The 23,384-nt window shown below is 38.6% G+C and overlaps 1 protein-coding gene across 7 annotated transcripts in view; it reads left to right on the top strand.

Annotated features, from left to right (window-relative positions):
• Window positions 1-2,566: 2,566 nt before the first annotated feature.
• Window positions 2,567-23,384, top strand: part of LOC109476599 (SH3 and multiple ankyrin repeat domains protein 3-like) — a 117,366-nt gene continuing 96,548 nt past the window's right edge. For all 7 annotated transcript variants that reach the window (XM_019777592.1, XM_019777588.1, XM_019777591.1 and 4 more), the window contains exons 1-2: window positions 2,567-2,732; window positions 11,204-11,311. The gene's annotated coding sequence lies outside the window, so the exon portion shown is untranslated. The remainder of the gene's footprint in view (window positions 2,733-11,203; window positions 11,312-23,384) is intronic.

Below are 23,384 nucleotides of genomic sequence, written 5' to 3'. Positions count from 1 at the left end.
ACGGTCCCTTCTGAGTGACACCAGATGCTGTCTATGGCCCTGTTCAGATTGAATCAGTGAAAGCGCCTTACATGTGTTGATGATATGAATGTTAGACATCCAGGTAAACAATACTCATAGGAAATTCAAACTCCTACTACTGGATAAGTTATGGAGATAATATCCGGGCGTTTCCAAGTGACATTCACCACTCTTCTTCAGCGTCACTAATGAATACACTTGTGATCACGCTGTCGTTGGTCACAAGTTTTTGAAAGCATTACCTCTTACGTCATCAGTACTTGACCAATAAGGCGCGAGCGCACGTACACACACAACAAACCTACACATACTAATTAATACAAGGTGGAAGGATGGCAAAATGTCAGCAACTAACTTATTGTGTGGTGGAAAGTTGTAGAAAGCATGGAGGTGGAAAGTCAGAAAGGCGAAATTGTTCAGTTCATTACGAGCAGTACAGTAAACAGACAGCCAGGCAGGCAAGCACATTTTTCAACTCGATGTGAAAACTGTTATAATCTGACAGATAAAAGAGTGTCATTCTTTGATGGGCACCCCGAAGGTGCTATAAACCGAACGACCCCTGATGGGTTTTATAGCAGGAAGATGGTGACGGCTGTTTAGAAGTGGGGAGTAGCTCAATTGTGCTTTATCGTCTTCTGTTCACTCCCAACCCTTTTTATTTTTTAAAGTAGTTCGGACAATTCATCTCCCACTGCTTCCTGAGAAGAAGTCAAACCCCTATAGCATGACAAGAATAGTTTAATAGAATAGAACGGATTAGAATAGCAGTTACCTTGTTCCTATTACCTGTTCTCATATTGCATATTTACTTTTGTTTAGCCTGTATGTATGCCAACGTTATTAGTAGAGATACATGTAGTAGGTTCGATAAGTATATCGTACACGTAGAAGTTCATGTTAGCAAATAGTCTTATATCACCACATTTTTATTGTCAATGTCTGTATGCGATTAGCCCTCGGGCATGAATTTGCAAGAAACAAATCAATTAACAAAGTTAACGTTTAACTTAGTTCATTAGTGACGCTGAAGAAGAGTGGTGAATGTCACTTGGAAACGCCCGGATATTATCTCCATAACTTATCCAGTAGTAGGAGTTTGAATTTCCTATGAGTATTGTTTACCTGGATGTCTAACATTCATATCATCAACACATGTAAGGCGCTTTCACTGATTCAATCTGAACAGGGCCATAGACAGCATCTGGTGTCACTCAGAAGGGACCGTACACTATACAAGGAGCCAGGGTTTCCAGCCTTGGAGCGGGAGCGTCGCTCCTTCGCTGTTTCAGCCAGCTCGTCGTCTGTTTCAGCAGCTCGTCGTCTGTGTATTAGCTCGTCGTCTGTTTCAGCAAGCTCGTCGTCTGTTTCAGCCAGCCTGTTGTCTGTTTAAGCAAGCTCGTCGTCTGTTTAAGCTCGTCGTCTGTTTAAGCTCGTCGTCTGTTTAAGCTTGTCGTCTGTTTTACGTTTTGTTCCTATGGTCTTTCGTACAAATCAGATAAAATGTCACAAAGTCACAACCGAACGCATGACTGCTATGACCGGAGACCAGAAGACAGTTTCTTACTACTACAAGCATTTAATGACTTCTATACTGAAGAAAATCATGTTTATAGATATAAATTGTAAAAATCTAATTGTAAAAATAAAGGAAAATAAACGAAACCAACGAAGACTGAATTAACTTGAGTTTGTTTTCCATCAAATAATAATATTAAAGACTTGACTAGCATTTCTTCCAATTTTAAAGTTCTCAACGCGGAAACTTTGATTACTGTATATTTCACACGGACAGAACTGTATTGTATATATAATTGTTAGTATACAGTACATCATGCAAGCAGGCAGTTCCATATCTGTCACCACCATAACTGTATGTAAACATATAACAGTACCAAGGACGTGGAAAGATAGTTGAGTATACAGTTGGACACGTCTGACCCACAAACGGCGGTACAGCGGTCTTTATAAGGAAGAAGAAGAATTCTCCACGTGTGTCAGTGATGTATAATGTTGTGCAGACTGCACGCAAACCTGAAATTCAATGTTACGAAGATACATTTCACTTGACTCCAAACACCCATATCACAGTGTATCACTGTAACTTGAGGGATATTTTGTTTATGTATTAAAAGCTAGACGCTTCGACATTACTGTTTTGGTTTATCTTCAGTCTCTAAGTCAACAGTGATTGTGAAATATAACAGAAATCAGTAGATTATGATAAATATAACAGAAATCAGTAGATTATGATTTCGATCCTTTTTTCCATCCGACGAAAAAAAGATCGATTTTATCTTTTTTTTTCTCACTTGTATTATCACATAATTCGCATTCTTTCTTGCTTATCAATTCTGGTATGCGTAGGACAAGCGAAAAAAAAAGTAATATCTTCAAGTAAATATGTTGTCCATCAAAAAGTTACTAGTAGTTTGGTCGATATATTAAAAAACGCAACTTTTTCCAGGGCTTTCGACCCATGAACAAGGGTCTCTTTGTGTTAAAGCGGTCCACCCCCCATGGACCCACCGCAATGGTACAACCCAGTAAGAGAGCAGTCACATTTCACAACATGGCGGCAGGCTGACTCCAAAGCCTCGGCTGTTTTCGCTTTAAAAGTGTGATTTTTTACCTGATCAACCCTTAAATCTAACCCAAAAACAACTCCAATCGCCCAAGGATATCGCCCGGAATACAGCCTGACTTTAAAGGTGAGGGAACCCCGTTTTATTTGCCCAAAACTGGCGTTGTGTGTACTGCATGTCAAGTTACGGGTCGTCCAAAAAGTGGTCCAACGCTTGGCCGGTCATGGACGCTTTGCTGCAAAATTTCCTACATTTTCCCATGTTTTGAGGCGTTGAATTTAGGAAATTTCTCTCGGATTTAGAAAATAGAGGTTATATCTCACACTGGCAAGCAAAAAATCAATACGTCAGCCTTTTTTCCCCGCTGTCACAAGGGAGTTAAAAATGTTTTTGTTCGCTTGTGTCTGTCTAGTTCGATCGCCAGACCGTACCCTATTTTATGCCGGCGCCTCAAAACCATTCCCCGAAATTCCTCTTCTTCCCCCTACCGTCTTTCCCCACAAGGATATCTTCTCAAATTTCCACCATTTTTACATCCCACCAGCTTTCTATAACCACATTTTTATCCTTACTGTAGAATTCTGTGCCCTAAACTCAAGGGCAGATGGCTTTTTGTATTTCTGAAGTGAGTGTGTGCGTGTTTTGTTGAAGAACTTTGAGAGTGGTTCACACACGTTCAAGTACAAGACTTGCAATTATATTGGCCGGCTGGATTTGTCCAAGAGACTCTTGACTCGCACATGACTGAGTTAGTATTGTCTAAATACGGCTGGAAAATCTCCTGCAAACATCGCCAGTGTTTTATTTTTGTTTCCCACGACTGGAAAATTGTACAAGGTCAGCATAATTTTTGACAAGTAGTGTCCAGTATGGGGAGGGGGGCTCACAAGTTTTTGAAGATAAAAAATGATATAATATATATCTCTCTATAACATACCCAAAGTATAAAAATAAGATGGGCTTTTGTAGCTATATTTTGTTCAATCAAACATAAATCTACTGAAATGGTTGATAAAAACTAATAAAAAAAATATCTGTATTTGATTTGATAATTTTCAAGGTGTCTCATGTAATGTTTTGTATATCCTAGCCTAGCCGTGGCGACTCTTGACTCGGGCTTACATTGCATTACCCTCAGCAAGAGTCGTGGAAAGATCCATTGGCAGAACTGCACATTTCCCGTTGGCTGCTCGATGCTCCGTTTTTGACCCGGTTTTTTGCTGTCCCGAGCTTCCCTACAATATAACTCCACAATTGGCCGGGTTGCCGATGTTCAGATCGGCCTAAATATTCCACAGCGCGACGGGAAAGTACTAAAATAGCTAGTCGGTACATCCGCGCCGCCATTTTGGATATAGTCGGGAATGTCCGCTACCGCCGTCGGGAACGCTCGGTAGCGCCACGATTACCGAAGCGGGACCGAAAACTCTCCGATCATAACCGGAAAGCCTACCGAGCGTTCCCGACGGCGGTAGCGGACATTCCCGACTATATCCAAAATGGCGGCAACCCGGCCAATTGTGGAGTTATATTGTAGGGAAGCTCGGGACAGCAAAAAACCGGGTCAAAAACGGAGCATCGAGCAGCCAACGGGAAATGTGCAGTTCTGCCAATGGATCTTTCCACGACTCTTGCTGAGGGTAATGCAATGTAAGCCCGAGTCAAGAGTCGCCACGGCTAATCCTAGCCCAGAATATTGTCCTATTCTAGTACCAGTTTGCTCTTCTGATCGTTTTATTTTTTGCAAAATAGTCTGACCCCCATAACATTGATAGGAAAATTATCTGAATATTTGCCTTAAATTACAATATAGGAGAAAGTTTTGACTGACTTGGAGTTGTGACGGGGTCCAAACAGGCATTCTGAAGTTTGATTTCTGTTATTCTGCGTTTGAGAAATATCTAGCTTTAGCTTGAATCATTCCAGTGTCACCAAACCAATGTTTGAATCGAACCCGGGCCAAACCAGGCCCCCAGCTCTCAAACCCAATGCACTAACCGCAAGGCTAAAAGGTCTGGGTGACACTGAAGAGTTGGTGGTGCCTGAACCCCACTGTTAGTGTTACACTAGTATACGATTTTAAAGGCTATACACATCAATAACTGTATCTGTGTAAAGGGTCATGCATATATACCAGTATCTGATAGCATCACCATACATATCCTGGTTGTCCCACTCTTCACTAATGGGGATTCTGAAGCCCTGATATGTTAGAGTGGTGAAGTGATATGAGATACTGACTGGACGATATGTCAGGCAGATAGGCTGATACAGGCAGCTTGAATGCGCATATTTCAATACCCAGTTGTCTGATATTACGTTCCCAGTATTTCTGATGGCCAGAAGCACTTGAATAGTTAACATTTAGGCAGGGCTGGAAATACATGTACCACCTGTATTATATACAGTATATGCAGGTTAGTGCAGGTAAAGTTGGAGCTGTGCAGGTATTTCTGATGTCTACTAGTACCTTCACCTAACCTGCACTGGTCCATGTATAGGGTTTTATATACTAGTATACATGTAGGTGTATTTAGATTTTTATTTGCTACATTGAAAAGAAACAATGGTTTCTGAATAGTATTCAGAAGTACTGTGATCCGTGCTTCCTAAATCCTGAGTGGTGCAGGTAAAATTTGTCTGGTGTAGGTAAATTTCAATGTTACCCACACCAGAGTACTACTACTACTAGTGGTTTCGAGCCCAGTTTCGGGTTGTTTTGCCACAATTACAGTAGTGGTATCTGGGTGTAAATCTAGATAGAAAGCTTCTATCTTGGTATTTCCTTCCTGTTTTAAGTGAAAACTGCTCTTAAGTACAGGTATGCGCAATATAACAATGTACTACCTGTCTGATTACCCGAGAGGAAAATAGACAAAAGGACGCATCCCTAAAGAGGATGTAAGGACACCTCAAGGGACATTATGTGTGTATTACCTTAGTCAGACAGCGCCCAGAATGTTTTTGCCCCAGGCTACCCTTTATGTGTAAGTCAGGGTTCAGGGTGTGTCTTGCCAATGTGAGAATAGATAACTTGTGAGGGGACGCTTTTGTGAGAACTGGCTGTAGATTGTATAAAGAAGACGTTTACACAAGAATTACTGTATATTTATATTCATAACACTTTATATTTTCATTGTAAATCTTTGCTACATATAGTTTATTTCTTTTTAGATGCTAATGTTATGTAAATTGGTGGGGTATTATTAAGTTGTTTATTATCCACTACCTCCAAAAAAAAAAGAAGTCAAACCCCTCATAATGTATGTAGAAACATTCGATAGATCTGTAAAGTAGACATTTTGTTGTACCAATTTACATTTCTGTGTTAGTGTTTTCCCATTCAAATAGCGGCCTCCGGGAATGGCTTTGTAAAAAAATTAGAATAGAACAGTGTTATTCTCATATTTGAATAGAGACATATTAAATGCATTGTGTTGTCACTTAGTGCCTTTTGTTTCAGAAATTGGGGTGCCCATTGTAAATGTAATTCCAATTGTATTCAATCTTCTCAATTGGGACAGTAGTGCCTCAGGCATTATACCAGTTCTGTGGTGATTGACAGGGTGTTGTCAGATGTTTTACATAAACAGGTGTTTGATGGTAATTCATGAAGATTTAAATGTGGGAAAGTAGCAGAGGGTGTCATTTAGCAGTATTAGTTATATTACCCAATCAGAAATAATCTCTCCTTTGCGTAACATCTACCAGCTTTGAAGTTTGAAGGAAGGCAGCAACTGGGTCTATTTCGTGAAGGGTACACTTTTGTGTAGTTACCTATGAATGGCAAAAAGTCTAGACACTTTGGTTGCAGTAGATTTGGCATTTGTAGATAACAAGAGAAGTATGAGCCTTTCTGTCGCTATTTAATCAGTTGGTATGATCGAGGGGTCACTTTGGTATTGATACTATATCATTGCGTTGATACATTTAGATAAAAAAAAATGTAACAAAGTTCTAAAAAAAAAAGAAAAACAAGGACTTTCTTCAACTGTTGGAACTTGGTGCCAAAATGTGAGCATTTTGGAGTTGATTCAGAACCAGAATCTTTAATTCTTTGAAAGAAAAAGAAACAGGCAAATCCGTGAACCAATTGATTAACTTGGTGTGACCTTGGCTTAGGCCACACCAATTTAATTTCTTGGTTAACGGATTCGCCGCTTCATTTTTTTCTGATTTGCAAATAAAAATAAAAATCCAGAATCAACAGCAAAATGCTCATATTTTACCCTGAACAGTTAAACAGACCTTTTCATCCTAGTTGTTACAGTTATTCCATCTTTCAATGCAATGGTATCATTAAAAGTTCAAAATTCATTGTTTAAATTTTGAACCAGTCTGGTGTGTTGACTTCATGGCTCCTATCATACCATTTTGGGCCATAATACGATGCCTAGGCCTGTTTTTATTTTAATTTTTTTCACCCGCCTGCTCCATTATTTTTCTAGAAAAATCCGTTAACCAAGAAATTAAATTGGTGTGGCCTTATCAGGACTTTTTTCTCTCCCAGTTTGTGAGAATGTCACATGGTAGCCACACGGCATAACTTCATCACCCTGGCTTCCTGGTTTGATAAGGCGGCTATTTTCAGCTACTCGAGGTGGTATGCCCTTCAATTACAGCTACATTACCCAGGAAAGCAAAGACTAAAATAGACCTCTTCATAATCAATTTTCAAATATTAAATACACTTGACATTGAGAAGTCAAGCATGTGTTGAAAAGTAAAAAAAAACTATATTTGTTATATTATGTCTACAATGGTAGGCATATATTGATGAGAAGTTCATTTTTTCACTCTGTTTATCATTTGGTATGATTTTGAATTTTGATTCCTATTATGTTTTTGTTACTTTTTGTTTGAACAGATATTCACCCCTGAATTATGATTAAGGGAAAAACCCTTTCAGCACATGATTTTGTATTCTGTTTTCCTTTATAATTTGATTTTGGTTGTTGTATAATTTATTGTGTTGCTTGTGCTGAAAAGGGAAATGATCAAGTTCTTCAAGCTTGCTTTATTGTTATGGATACTAGCTGAAACGTCTGACGTTTTCAAAATCATATCCAGTTGCTTGAGTAACTGTTTTTTGGCAGAGGTACAACTAGCCTGGTTACCAAACATAATTATAGCTCCCGAGTCCTACATCCTCTCCGCAAAATTCGTTGGGAATCAACCAGGTCCAGACCTATTTGCGAAGAGGATGTAGCTATAATAGGTTTGGTAACCAGGCTAAGGTACAACTCAGCCACTCAAAACCATACTTCCATTCCCCCAAGTAAAAATTCAGGCCCAGCCCTGCCTTAGTCATGTTAGTAACAGCTGTGTGCTGTCAGCTTGTTCCGGTGTGGTCTTCTCTACAAATGGTAAAATCAATGGACAATTCCACTGGAAAATTTTACACGTTACTCAGGCAAGTCTGGGGTCAGAGAAATCATTATTCAGTAAAGTAAAACAGCTTGACAGCACGAGGAAGTCATATGCCTATTTATACCTCAGTGTTTATTTGTTTGAGGACCTGGAAATTTGTTTATGATAATGATAATAATGATAGGAAGTGTAAAATTTGCTATGGAGCATGGGAAAGACACAGGCCTATTTATAGGGTAAAGTTTATTTGTTGAAGGGGGTGATAATTTGTTTATGATCATGACAGGAAGTGTAAAATTTGTAATGGGGCAATGTTTATATTTACCATGCAATGCTTAGATTGGAAAGAAAATAACTTTCCTAGTGAGTCCCAACACAATGCAACAAATCATTTTTAATTAAATCTGAAAGTCTTGTATCTTTACACGCCAACCTTGTCAAACTCAAAGATGACGGATGGGGCAAAATTTTTGTCTCTCATGACCAGCAGAATTCCAATGGAAACATGGATGCTGGCTAGAACACACACAGTGCCTCAAACTCAAAGAAATCCCTTATTCCAACTTGTCTGTACATGTATAAGTATAAAGTACATTTTATACCTATTTTTCCTCCATTGTAGAATCTCCAAGTTAAACATGCATGCTTCAATCCTTGCTGGACGTATTAGAAAAAGTGGAATTCCCACGTAGTGTGTCATTCATAGTTGACCAAGTTGTTGAGCTATTTTAAACCTTTTGTCAGATTGTCTGCCCTGTTGACTCCTGCTCTTGAAGTTGACGCTGTGTTTGCCGACTTCAAGTACTGCTGACTACTTGTGACTAGAACTTGAAGTGATTGTCTGGGATCTCAAAACAGGAAAATAAGTCTCCAGTTATAATGTCATAAATTTACAATTTCTGCTGTTTAATTATGTATCTTGTATACATATAGCATTTTTTTGCTGATGACAGATAAATATACTATATAGGTACAGTATAAAGATTGAGTGATCAGTATATACATTCTTTATTTGTTGTCTTGATTTTAAATGGAAATATATAACCTCACAACAGTATTATACTGTATACATGTACAAGTATTATGAACAAATGTGAAGTTACTGTAAGCTCATTTATTTTCACAGTGGCTTAACTTCACAGTAAAAGGGGAACAGGGGTTTTCGTGGTATGTTCAGTTTCGCATGCAATTTAAACAGTTCTTCAGTACTTGCTGTGTTGTGAATTCGTAGAGAAGTCACCATGAAAGTACCATAAAATCACTCAGAACATTTTGAGATCTACGGTAACATCCTTTCACACTGGCTATCCCTGTACTGCAGAAGTATGTTGAACAATATTTGAGTTGGACATATCCTGAAGGCCTGTAGCCAGTCCTAACTGCCTACTCCACACTACATGTGTGCTCTGGGCATGTCTAGCATAGTGTCAACATTTGTAGAGGAGGGGGACAAACAGATCTGGTACAGCACCAGGTAGAGTGTTTGAGGTACGTACTGGAGTCAGGGTCTGTCTGGAGAGAGCTGGGGAGCTGGGGAGAAGGGTAGTATGTTCTTTTCTTCATTTCGCATGACCAGTAGACCACCTTTAGGCATAACATACCAGTTTTGTATAACTTCAAGCCTAAGGTACATGCTAGGAAAGACCAGACTGTAAGGTTTAAACCGTTTACACCGGGAAGGACCCATACTGTTCTCGATAAGTGTGGTGGGTTCTTTAACATGTTTGAAGTGTGGCTCTCCTCAAACATGGGACTCCAATCCAAGAGGATGTCCCTAACCAAAGCTAGGTTCTCATTTTCACCTGATTTGAGTAAGGAAATACATTGTAAATATTATAAAGTGCCTTCCTTTCCCAAGGACACGACAACACAGGTACCTACCAGAGATGTTATGTATATAATATATGGAGTAATATTAAATCATGTAGCTATATACATGTATCGTAGAAAATAACTGTATTTCTGTAACCTTCTGCCAGCTAAGGAAGCTCTTTGGCTCAAATTTGTATTGTGTTAGCTTGATGCAGTTGTACCATTTGAGCATGGTTTGTCTGAAAAGTTCACATATATAGTCCAGTGGCAGGGTTACTACTAGAGTACAGGGTACCGTACTGTTATGTACGTATGTTGGAATGAAGTCGTCCAAAGAATCCCGAAAGCTTGCCAAGACAAGCAGCAGATAGAAGTGGCCGGTTTGTCCACCCTAATAATTAATGTCAAGTTGCAGGTACTGTTGAAGCATTGCTGGTATGGGTGGGTCAGTTAGTGTTGACCGGGTGTGTCAGTGATACATGTACATGTAGATTGTACCAAGGCAGTACTTATTGGGTGTGATGTAGTGTCTCAGAGTCAGACATTAAAGGGGGCCCGCAAGCCCTTTTCCGTAGAGCGTAATCTGCCGTTTTAATTCTACGTAGAGCGTAGACGGACCGCTCTAATATTTTTGCGTAGAGCGTATTCGGCGTTTTAATTCTACGTAATGCGTTGTAGCCACTTGGAATTTATCGTAAAGCATAATCGAGAGGTTTCCAAATTCAGCGTAGAGCGTTGTCGGGACCCCCCCTTGCAGGCCCTCATTAAAGGAGAGATGGGTGAACATGCTTGATGTTAAAGAAGATGCCATAGTACATGTGTAACTATTTTGTCTGTTCAAAACACTCATGTTCACTAGATGAATTTGATACTAAAAATCTTGAATGTATGATAGAAAAAAGAGCAGATGTACATATAATCTAGTAAATATGCACTCCTGAAGTCATTCCAAGTGCCAAGCCTTGTTAGAAGAAGTCCAAACAAATGAAGCAGGTTGTCCCACCCTTAGCATTGTGGGAATTCACCATAGGACTGCCACATACTATACCTCAGTGACAGTGTGACTAGTTCTTACCAGTTTTGTTATTCTGCATAACTTCATGATGAGGAAAAGAGTAAGTCTGACTGTCATCCAACTTAAGTAATTTCCAAGTAGATAGTTGGTGGATGATAATAATGTTCATTGACTACCCCACTTCTCAGTTAGCTATCCAGTAAGTAGCTTTCAGTTAGAAAACGTTACAACCTTTCACACCAACATCTGCTTGGACTAAGTTGGAGATTTATCAATGATGTTTTCTTGCGTTGCATGACATTTAGGCTTGCTATTTTACTCAATTTTCATGTTATTTTATGTTTTATTGCAGAATGGATGCAGTTGTACTGATACTGATGCCATCTTTGTCTATCCTTAGATACGCCCGTAGCTGCTAGTACATAGCTGCATACTGTCACCAATATCTGTGCGGTAACAAGCAAGAAGTCAACGGATATCAGAGAAGACACAGCAAAATCTTCACCAGGTAAGCTTAGAGTTAGATATACATTTGTACATGAGTGTCTTTGGTCTTTCACTATAAGAAAAGTATCACAGATCACTTTTAAGAAATTGACAATAGAAGGGAAAATGTTTTTTTTTAGTCGAAACAATTCTGTTATACATTAATATATTAATATTTGCAGAGTATTGGATTTACAGTGGAGAGGTTGAAAAAATGTGAAAATAAAACCACCGTTAACATTTGAAAATTTACAGTACTTAGGAAAAGTATATAGTATGTACTATTTATACAACTATTTATTTTTGTTGCTGCAATTATGATTGTATTGACATACATTAGTACTACAGTAGCCATTACATTGTTTTCTAGTAGTACATATATGATCAAATATATTAGATTACAATAAGCTTTAAACATATTGATTTTTGTAGTCTTATCTTTATTTGATTGACATGTTTGCGACAACGGGTACCAATTCAAAGGTCTTTGGGCATGCACTGAGTAAACAAGTGGGTTGGGTTTAAACGTTGGCAAATAATTTTTCCTTTGAAGTTATTATGTACACAGAAGTTGTGCCAAGGTTGGGTCAAATATAGGCCTATGGCTAGTATATAGCTAGAACGGGAACTTTGATGGAGAACTTTTACTTCTTGTTCCAACATTGACAGGTTTTCAGTATACTACTAGGTTCTGTTCTAGCTCATATCATTTATACTACACAATATTATCATACACAAATACTGTACGTTGACAGAATGTATTGTGCCTGTGCAAAACCCGGATTTTTCATGGTTTTTGTTGAAAGTTGGTCAACATTGGAATAGAATTTTGCCTGTTGCAGACGACATCTTTTCTGACACAACGATTGAAAACTATAGACCAAATGTCAAATGCGCAAAATGCGACTTCAAACATATATTCAATATATATGATATCTTCTTTTCATCAGCACATGGTATAAACATGTAGTACGGGTACAGTAAAGTTTGAAATACCAACCAAAATATCAGTTGATGGTATCTTTTTTTTGTTGTTGTTGTACCTATTTGTTCAATGTCTATCTAAATTAAAATTTTGTCCTACTACATTTTGCTATCATTTTCTGTTTTGTTCCCTGGTAATAATCATAAAGGCAGGCATTTCATAATTATACACATAGAAAGACAGTACAAAGGTTGACCTTTCTGGGTCATAGGTCGCGTTGGGACAGCTCTCAGAAAGGTCGCGACCTGACCTTGACAAGTCCCCCACATAGCCAGGAATGTTATAAGGGCCTCTTATAGCGTCTGGATAATTAGGTTCTCACCGAGCCATTTTGGAAGCGAAGAAACGTTGTGTTGCTTCAAAAGGATGGTCTCACTATGTAGGTAAGTAACGGTGACTAAAAATGGAACGTTTGCTATTTTGACGTACAGGTATGCGATGTATTCTCAGTCAATTTTATAAGGGAAGGGTAATTATAGTTACTACCTTCGCCAGGAAGGTTCTTTTGGGTGATGGAACGTTTCTGTATGTGTGTGTACATATATGTGGTTTAGCATGATAACTCAAGAAGCTTTGTATGGATTGTCATGATATTTGGTAGGTGGATAGGTCATGATGAGACCTAGTAATGATTAGATTTTGGGCCCCCTGGCAACTTGTCATTGTACTGCAGCGGTCTTTGTACAGGAGCATATGAAATTTGATACTGTCACCTTTTAAGGGTAGGGTACATTTGTTTGTATAGTACATATGTAAGTTAAAACTGCTCTTTTGGCAGGTGTGACTTTTCAGTGAGTCCAGAAATAACAGAAGCTGCAAAGGAAACTCAAACACTTTGCTTTGTTTTGTTTGTATACTTGAAGCCTTGTTTGTACAAAATGTATACAGTGAGCTCATCCCAGTACCAAAATTGTCTATCGGTTCTTCCTAGGTGAGCAGGAAAAAGGGTTAAATGTGAAGGATTTAGGCTGTAGATTTGTAAGACCTACTTTGTGTACAGTAAATTCATTTATTTTTGCAAGGAGTAATTTTGTAAGAGAAGGAGAAAGGTTTTCACTGTGTTTAAAGTCTTCTTTTTAAACAATTCTGTAGTATGTTATTGTCAATTTGCAGTGGATAGGTGCCTGCCAAAAATACTGCATTCCAATTTAAATGAGCTATCCTGAAATCTGAATATTGGTAACAAAAGTTTCCATTTCAAAAATGAATTGTCAATTTTCGTTTTTCTACATGGAAGAAGTTGAAGAAGCTCATCATTTATACAAATCCGTTTTGAATAATTGAAAAGTATCATAAAGGGCACCGAGCTTTACCAGTCGTGTTCTGTCCTTAGAAACGGAAATCCTGGTAAGACTCTACTTCCACGTCATCTTTCAAACACCACCAACTGACCTGTCTAATTCGTCCGGACCTTTCAGCTTTGTGGTTAATGCATTGGGTTCAATAATACAATTCATGGGGCCGAATCGCAAGGGCTACGTCAGCTGTCATTCAGCACTCAAGTGACTTCAATACAACCCCAGATGTGACCATAATATGGACTGTAAGGTTTGAACCACCCACACCAGGAAAAACCTCTACTCTTTTCAATAAGTGCCAGGGGATCTTAACCTGTCTCTCCTCAAATACAGGACCTCCAGCTTTACGTCCTATCCAAGAGGATGTCCCTGACCAAAGCTAGGTACTCATTTTTACCTGAGTCAAGTGAGAAAATAGAGCTCTGTTAAGTGCCTTACCCTGGACATAACTTTGGGACCTGCAAGGGATTTGAACCTTTAGATTCAAGCCGTAGAAGACATTTAGGTGCAATGAAAATTGGGTTTGTGTGGCCTTTTGATCTCATAATTGAAATATTTATGAAAGATAATAAAGTACCTGTAAGACAACAAACCACACAAAAATTCATTGAGGAATCTAGGTCTGTACATGTACATGTCAAATCTTCAAAAGTCGACCAAAAAAACACAGTGCCACCAATGTTAGAACCTCCATTACTTGATTTTCACCTGAAAAGCCCAGACAGCAACGTGAGTGGTTACCCTGTACACCCCAGACAGAGTATTGGAATCAATACTTTACATCTGCACCAGTCAGCCGACACTAATTACTACAAATTCTCTCAGGTTCCAATTAACGGAGCGACATGTTTTACAACTCACTATTCTGTACAACCTCTAAACCATTTAGGGTAGAAAATTGGTCTTTTAGATTTTTTTTTATTGAAATATAATGTACTGATAGAAAAAGCTATGGATTAATATACTGTACATCATTAAATGTTCGTGGTGGTTTTTATTATTTTAATTCAAAGTGACATCTGCCATGTGAAAGCGTGGCACTGAATTTGGTTGCAAAATATTATTATTATACAACAGAATTGTTTCAACTATGAACTTACAACACAAAAAAATGCCTTTCTAGTCTTACTTTGAATTAAATCTTGTGAAAAGAGATGAATTTACAATATGGTAAGTTGTGTCTTTAAAAAAAGAATTTATACTTGCTAACATATAATGATTGAATACCATTAATGCAGTTGCTTGTGTTTTAGTGTGAATACAGATGAAATACATGTACAATTCATTGTTAGGCTTGAAGCTGAATTTTATAACCACTGAATTAATTGTGTTTCAAATATATAACAGCATGGAAGTACATGTACAATATGTGATACTTTACTTAGTCCTGACCTATAGGTCATGTCAGTATTATCTTGTCAGATGATACCATCATTGTTATTGATTCTGTAATTGGATATTGTCAGATTAATAGTACTTCCTCAGACCTGAAAGTTATGGTCTTTGGCTGATCGATATCGTCCTACATATCACTTTGTCCCATTTTAGGTCATGTCCATTTGTTCCCAGACCACTGACCATTGTTCTAGTGAGCCTGAAATTTTTAAATCATCTCAATTTGTTTCATCGACCTGTCTTTCCTAGGGGGGTCTTTTTTTGGGGAGAGGCCTAGGGGTGCTTCCCTGGGAAAATGTTGAAATCTTGACCCTGTCTAATGTTATTTCCTGCATTTTTAGAGAAACATTTTGCTGGTATACTATGCTTAGTTTCATGACATCTCTTACCATATCTTTAGACACCGATTTCTGTCCATCAAAGATGACGGATTGAGCAAAATTTTTATCTGTCATAAGCGGCAAAATTCCATCAAATTACAGAAATACGTACGGTGGCCAGAACTGATAGACATAATACCAACTTGGTTTCCTGTTGTGTAAATACCTGCCATTTGCGAATGTTTATACAGACATTGTACAGGCCCTGCCAACAAACATTTTCCTTGTGTGGTCAGGCCAGAAATAGTACAGTACTGACCCTAGAACTATGTCCTAATGTGTGAGGTATGTAGACAATTAATGGGTCTTTGACTAAGGATAGTCTGGGTGGGCGCTGAAGGGTAGGGTTCAACTTTAGGCCACACCCTACAGCAATTAATTTTTTGGCATCAAGGCCTTCGAAATATTATCCACAAGTGTAGGATACACTGTTCACTGCACTTTTGGAAAGATGTAGTGGAATTTCCCCCAATGCAATCATACACCCTTAGATTGCTATAGCCTCCGCAGCAGGCTTATACTCAGAAGTTATAGAACTGGGGGTTTGGTGGTCTTCGGCTGTTTTCTGATTAGCCCAGTTCTAAATACGGGGGTAATTCAACCAGGCCGGCTATGTTGTCTATATGCAATCAGAAAATAGCACATAAAACCTCCCAAAGACCCTGAATACCCCCCAAACCCCCAGTTTTTGGCATGCTATGGAGGCTAAAATGCAAGCACTCTCCCCCTAGGTTGAACCTGGACTGATGAAAAAAAAAGTCGAGCTAGCCCTGGTTCATACATCTGCTTGAAGATTCATATAGAACTCTATGAAAGCATAATCTCAGTTCTAAGCCCCCCTCCCCCGTGACATTTCATGGATCACATGTGAGGGAACATGATCTGTGTGGTGATGACAACAAACAATCCCAGTAAATAGTTTATCAGGTCACTGTCAACATGGGGACGGGATGTAAATCATGTTAGATAACAAGGATGACACCTCGGACAAATCTGTGAGATAGAGATGCTGGCATGACTGACACTACAGGGGGTTTCCTGGGAATGGGGACATATTTTAAACTTTGGAACATCTCCAAACAACTTTCTACATATATTGCCATTGGGAAGAAAACTTGTCTCTTAGTCTTACATTCTCCCTACATTCAGTGTATTGAATCGCTATGGTATGCAATAAGTGCTGTGTACCGATTCGCTGGACAGGTTCCGGACTTGTAAAAATGTTTAGGTTCAAGTTAAAAAAATGTAAAAGTCAAGAACTGATTCGGGGAAAAAACTCCAAACCACCTAAAACCTTCCATAGATTGCAAAATCTGTGCTGCAAAATGAAGAAAACTTTGCCATCGGGCATCGTCAAGTACCGGCCTCCATATTATGTTGCCAAAGTTTTGCCCAAACAACATTGCAAGGTTGCCAACATGCAATTTTGTATATGCCATGGGTTTAGGTCCGGACTTGTGAACCTGAACCTCCAGCCTTGAATCCGGACCTGAACCTAAATGTGGGTTTAGGTACGCAGCACTACATACAATGCATCCCTAAGCGCAGTTTAGCTAGCTGTCTAATGGTGTCCAAAGACACCACAAGCCAGTTTAGCAAGAAAACCACCTAACACGACATTCCGTTTTAAGAACGCCATCTCACAAAGTCGGCAGAATTTATGGCAGTTGTTAAACGTGTGAATGAAGGACCTGAAATGGAATCCGGCACCAGATGGTTGTAAAATCCAGGGTGATTGTAAAGCGAGGGGACCAGAAAGTGTTATTGATGAAATGGTTAGTCACAGATATCGATTCTTGTTCTTCCAGAGTACCAATCTACAACACACCTATATTTAAACCATGAGGAATATGGATGATTATGTAACCAACATTAGGGCTGGGAGGGGATATAAGTACTGTAAATGGCTTTACCTTTGCGTTGATTTTATTTCGCACAAGGAGGAAAAAGGATGTTTTTCCCTTGTTTGAAGTTCTTGTGATATTCTATAAATAAAACTGGATTCTTGTGTAACTGCACGGAAAATGGAAACATGATCATTTATGTAAAGAAAAGAGCCATCTGCTTTGTTGATGATTGTGTCAATTTCCACAATGCCCTGTGTGTCTAAGAGCACCTTTATACACATGTGAAGAGGCTTGATGTGTTTGCTATCTAACCACAACTGTCAACACCCCGACTCCAGCCTGACTAACATATCACTTGTTCTGACAAGAGAACACAAACAGTTCTGACAAGAACAACATCAACCCACACAATGTGCTGGTTTTCCTTTCTACTGTAGATTTATTTACTTTTGGGGTGGCTTTATTTCAGAATTATAGGTGATTTTAACAATGTTTTAGGCATTCAAAGTGATTTTAGGGCTGGATTTGCAAAGTAATTTTTTTTTTTTAGTGTAGTAAGTTGAATCAACTTTATCCCATAAAAAATAGAGATCAGTGAGACTAAAATGCGAAAATGGTTGCTTGTTTCGTACCTTAGGCTGGTTCTAGCTATTTATTGGCAAGTGCGTCAAGAGACTCAATTATTTCAAGTGTGAAGTATAAATGATGACAAAAATGTGCTAGTTAATGTCAATATCATACAGATTTCCTCATCCTGAATATTTTTGGTTTTGCTGCCGGCATTGAACCCCAACTGAGGTGAACATGATGCTTTTCAAGTAGCTGTAAACTGTAAACACCTGTATATTCCTTGTAATTGAGGATAATTTTCTTAACCCTCCAAGGTCTACCCGCGATAGTCACATTTCAACTCCAGGATTGTTCCTTATGTTTTCTCACATGTATCCTTCAAAAGGAATCATACACCTCATGCAAAGTGATCTTCTAGTAGTTCTACACTTTTACAAAAGCTGTGCTTTCCACAATACAGAGTTTTGGCGCAATGCCCTTTCTAGCTATCCTCACGTGAGACATATGAAACCATTGGGTCAGTGCTCTTTTGCTGGGTCCCTTTGGTTGTTGACCCCTGCATTAACCCTTGTCCAGCTGAAGTTACTAAAGCAAACCACACAGGTTAAAAGTTCTTTTCTCATGGGATATATCATAGTACATGTAGAACACACGGCTTTTGTGCCAAGAAATCCTGGCCCAACAAATTGAATAGGTCATTTCTAGTACTGCAGTGCATTGCCCTATTAGTTGAGAGAGTACAAATGTAGATTTTGTCAGCATATTTTTCAACAGCGAGTAAGCTTTAGAAGATTGAAATGCTGTAAATCATTTTTTTTATGTGGTACTTTTATATTTGCAGTTTTTGCTGTCACTTCTGTACGAGGAACTTATCATTACTGTAACAAATTATTGCCGACTTTCCTCTTTTTGCACTTGCTGTCACCACGAATATATAGTTCGAGAACATGTCCATTTTTCTCCGACTGCAAACTTTTGCCTCCCCGAATATAAAGTGATTTACAGTAACCTGTGTACTGTAAATCTTAAAATGTTTGTGGTTTTAATTTCTTACCATGAAATCGTAATAGCAGGGAAATGTTTTACATAATTTCTGTACTACAAAACTGTCTCAGCTGCAAACACTGTGAAAACCTTTCCCCTTTTGAAATTATCAAATCCCCATGAAAATACAGGAATTTATTCTTAATAAAACCTTCTGCAAAGAGTTGTAGAACAAGGTGAATAGTTTATCTTACATGAACCATCTCAGGTTCCCCCATTAATTGACACCCCCATTACAAGTAATTATTACCAGATACAGAAGTGCTGATAAGAAAGCCTGATAACAGACTCCTGTCAGTCCATAAAATAACTCTCCAAGAGATAAACCAAGGAGGTTAAAAGGCTTCTTTGATAAACTAACCCTTCCTGGCCTTCCTGCTAGGGGTCAGAAGAAGTTCACACACCTCTGCTAACACCTTTAACAATCTAATTTGATACCAAATTAACTGACATTCCTTTTTTGGCAAAGCCTCTGGGACAGTAATATGGTATTGAAATCGGCCTGAAAATGCGCTAAAAATTATATGGACTTCCAAAGAGTACATAAACGCAATAACCTGTTAATTGACTAGTGATATTAAGCATATTGGTAGATGTTGGAAAAGAGAAGGGCAAGATAAACTATTGACCCCCTGGTGGCCTTCTTTGGTACTGCAGCTGAACTTATGTTATATACAGTAATACTAACTCTAGCATACTAATAGTATGCTAGATATATATGCTATAGTTTTGGATTTCATTTTTGTATGAAAGACATGTTTAGGGCTCAGAAAGTCATGGTATAGATTTGAGGCCTCTAGCACATTATCAGCTTGTTCAATAAAATAATATATTTTACAGTTTAGTACCCATAAAAGTAAAATCTTTGTTTAAAGTTAACTAGCTTATTACTATTTATACAGTAGTACCATGAGGGTCATTTCTTGGCATACAACCAAAGACCAGGAGTGTATTGGAAGGGCTCATTTCCTATATCACAGATGAACACAGTAGATAAGCATGTACCAAGAGTAAGAAGGATGCACATGTGTTAGCTGTGCCAGGTCAAAAGGTGTGTCTTCATTTACTTATCAGTGTGTCTTAAGTGTTTATAACTTATCAATTTTGTGTTTTTTCCTTAATTACATTGTAGCTTCTAATTAGGCCACACCAATTTAATGTCTTGGTTAACGGATTTTTCTAGAAAAATAAAGGAGCGGGCGGGCGAAAAAAAATAAAAATAAAAACAAGCCTAGGCATCTTATTATGGCTCAAAATGGTACGATAGGAGCCATGAAGTCAACACACCAGGCTGGTTCACCAGGCTGGTTCAGCATTGAAAGATGAAATAACTGTAACAACTAGGAAGAAAAGGACCGTTTTCAACTGTTCAGGGCAAAATATGAGCATTTTGCAGCTGAATTTTTATTTTTATTTGCAAATCAGAAAAAAATGAAGCGGGCGAATCCGTTAACCAAGAAATTAAATTGGTGTGGCCTTAATTACAAAATGACAGCAACAAATGCGTCATGATTCATGAACATAAATTGTTTGTCAACACTGCATATACAGTAGGTATCTACATGTAGATAAATAGGAGTATCTTTGCTTTAAAATCGTTTATTTTTGCACGGACTTGAAAATTTGTTTTGCACGGAAAAGACAGATTTTCACAGTGATTTAAAGTCAAAACTACACTTTGTATACTGAAGCACAAAAAAAACACATTTTGCAGTGTCAGCTGTTTGTGTTTGGGAGGCACAAACACAAACTATGCGAAAACTACGCGAAAATAAAACCAAAACCTATCATATCTTTCTGCATTACAGGATAGAAAATTTCACAATTGACAAATGAGGTTATACATGTACATGCATTTAGCAAAAAGTAAAATTTCTGTCAACTTAGAAACTGCTAGGTAACATAAAATAGTATTTCAAGCCCTGTTTTAGAAGTAATGCTCATTTCTTGGTGTACAGTTTGTATTTTCTCAAGTAGTTTTGTCAAGTTGTTTACCCCTAAACACCCCACTTGGCCCACTGCCCACAGCTTGTCCTACATGTATGTTGGTGTGGTCAGGTCTTATATTTCATCTCTATTGTTCAGAAGACAAGTGGGATTTTGTGCCTTGTATATTTGAGCAGCTGACACCAGTGGTAAGGTCTCGGCTGGTGTTTGGATGTTTCTGTTGGTTCTTACTGAGGGCCAGCAAGGGGGGGTAGTGATGACGAATTACGCAAAATTTTCGCCGCGTATTACGAATTACGTTAAAGTCTCAGAGCTGATTACGACTTTACGATTTGTGACTAATGTCCAATTACGAATTACGTTGATTTTTGCGGAGGCTGCCTACGAATTACGAAGTCTAAAATGGCCTGATTACGCTTTACGAAAAAGGGCTTGCAGGCCCTCCTTACTGTGTGAATGAAGCTTGGATTTCAATTTAGAAGGTCGGACGAAAAAAAAGCAGTTGGTCAATGTTGTCTGCTAGTATGGTACTGTTAATTGTGGAGCTTTTGCAGTGTTTTTATTTTTGTGTTTTTTTGGTGATTTATAGTAATTATACATCGCAAATTAATGTGCAAATTCATGAATGAATAGGTATGATTATATATGCTGCAGAATTGTTACAACCATGAAAATATAATCATCACAAAAGTTTTAAGATCTACAGTAAGAGGATGTGTGGTCAGTGTAAGTTGATATAGGTAGTAGACATAATCATATGGAATTTACTATGCAAAATACCTTTTAAAAGATTAGACTTTCATCCATAGCAACAAAATACAGGTCAAAGATCGATGATCTTACAATAAAAGTGAACTATTATCATATATAGAAATACAAGATGGCAAGTAAAAAAAATAATAGATTTTAGTGTTGGCTTATTTTGGTATAATTGTTTGTTTTTTATTATTGGAAGGCAGAGCCCATCCCTCTCCTTCCACTGCCTTTTACCTCCCCAACTGAAGTCAGGTACCCATTTTACACCTGGGTGGGCTAAGGAAAGTCGTATAAAGTGCCTTTTCCAAGGACACAAAGGCCCGATTTACACGTGCCTCGTTTATATATGCTGGGCGTAAAACGACGCGGCGCGTTTTGTACGACAGATTTTTTTAGAATCATTTTTCTGTGGCACATCCAGGAGGTGCCACAGGAAAACCACCGCACGGCGCAGCGCGTCTGTGGCGGAGGTTGTTTACATGCTAAAAAAATCTGTCGTACAAAACGTGCCGCGTCGTTTTACGCCCAGCACATATAAACGATGCACGTGTAAATCGGGCCAAAGTCTAGTCAGGAATCAACCCTTTTGTGATCTCTCGATCTCTTGTCAGCCACTTGAAAACTTCAAACCAAATTGACCAAAATTAGGTAGCTGTTTTAAATGCTACAGAATTCCAAAAGTCTCAAACTTGATGTGTGAGTGATGAGGTACAACGAATTGATTTTGCTACCCTTGTCACCTGATTCAGTGCTGTCACAACCTGCCACTCCAGCTGTAGTGTCTGGAATGTCTCTAATCTGGCCTCTCCCCAACTCAATTTTCTGCTCTATTTCCTGTTTTATGGAAACCTTTCAGTGTGATCAGTCTTGGTTGAACAGATATCACTGCGGGGCATCTACCTACTGGTAAGACGGCAAGCTCTTCTAAATAGGATTTGGGACTTAGGTTTTGTGTGAGAGTATATTGTGTATATTCTTTGTAAAATGGGATATGATATCAACTTAATAAATACTTTTCTCATTTTACGTCTCAGCAGAAATAAACATATCTACAGTACATGTCCTGAAGGTTATATTAATTAGTACCTAGCTAGACAGTTCAAATCACCTAGTCTAGAAGCATCATTTCAGTGCCTGATTTTAATGCATGTGGTCAATACACCGGCAATTTTACGACCCTTAAGGTCTCGGACCGGAGTTTCTCTCCGTATTTCGAGCAATTTGACACCCTCAGCCCGACGGGCTGTCATTTCTGTACTAAACGCGGGTCGGAATTTTTCACTCTTTTGGTGGAAAGGGGTGCCGTGCCGCTTATCAATACACTTGATTGATATTTTCTGCGCCCAATTCATTTAGGGGTAAATAAGGCACATCAAAGTACATTTTAAAAAAGGGGTCATTTTTTTCGTCATTTTTAACCATGGCTGCATGGAAAAAACGAATTTTCCCAGGGTAACGGCTTAGTACTCGAAGAAGCTCAGAACCTAATGTTTCCAAAATTTGAATTTAATTAAAATCGATGCGATAAGTTTATCGCTATCTTCGATGGCCCGAACACACCCAGAACGCATATAGAACGTACCATCCCGGCGGTCAGGCGAAAAGGCCACATGACCATCCGCGCGGACGAATACCAGGAAGTCTTCGCTGGACCACCAACATTACGCCACCTATAAAGGCTACAACTAACAGGCTTTTCAGAAAATACAAAGATATGTACACAGATATTACGATTTCAGGGATATCGCGGCCAAAACATACCATACAAAGTCACGTTTCCGGCGATTTACTGCGTACTTACTTAGACTCTGGTCAGAATTAAACTCCGACCCGGAACCTTAAACTCTACATATTCATGGAGGTATGAAATTCT

This window comes from Branchiostoma belcheri, unplaced genomic scaffold (genome assembly GCF_001625305.1).
Source record: "Branchiostoma belcheri isolate BF01 breed outbred unplaced genomic scaffold, Haploidv18h27 scaffold38, whole genome shotgun sequence".
NCBI classification, from domain to species: domain Eukaryota; kingdom Metazoa; phylum Chordata; class Leptocardii; order Amphioxiformes; family Branchiostomatidae; genus Branchiostoma; species Branchiostoma belcheri.
Note: the sequence above shows the minus strand (reverse complement) of the source record. Positions and strands in the feature narration are given on the sequence as shown.